Source organism: Coregonus clupeaformis, chromosome 17, assembly GCF_020615455.1.
Source record: "Coregonus clupeaformis isolate EN_2021a chromosome 17, ASM2061545v1, whole genome shotgun sequence".
NCBI lineage: Eukaryota > Metazoa > Chordata > Actinopteri > Salmoniformes > Salmonidae > Coregonus > Coregonus clupeaformis.
The window spans coordinates 63,870,667-63,871,255 of NC_059208.1; positions in this window are offsets into that span (position 1 = coordinate 63,870,667).

Below are 589 nucleotides of genomic sequence, written 5' to 3' on the forward strand. Positions count from 1 at the left end.
CTGAGGTCCAGGTGCATGAAAGTAGGGCACGCTCTGTCTGGGTGTGTGTGTGTGTGTGTGTGTGTGTGTGTGTGTGTGTGTGTGTGTGTGTGTGTGTGTGTGTGTGTGTGTGTGTGTGTGTGTGGGTGTGGGTGTGTGGGTGGGTGTGGGGGGGGTGGAATGCGTGTTTTGGTGAAAGGACGCATGTAAGTAAGCAGAAAAGGTATGAAATATTTAAAACAAACACCCAAAACAATATTCCTTCCCACAAGCACTAGTTCCTGGTTGCTACTCCTTGACACTCCGTCATCTGCAAATGATGCACACAGACGTATCCAAAACACCATACGCGTGTACATACACATTACACACACAAGCATGCAGACGCTAACAGACAACCCCACGCTCAACCAGACACTGACTGTGCATGTGCATGTGGGAGACCCCCCCCACCCCCCACCCACCCCCCCACCCCCCCACCCCCCCACCCTATAGCTAGATATACTAGCTCCCCAGAACCGGCTGGCTGCCAGTGGCTCTAATACGAAGAGGGGAGCTACAGCAGTTGGCTACTCCATGGTGTGCATCCAAAACACATTTGAGCTTAGTA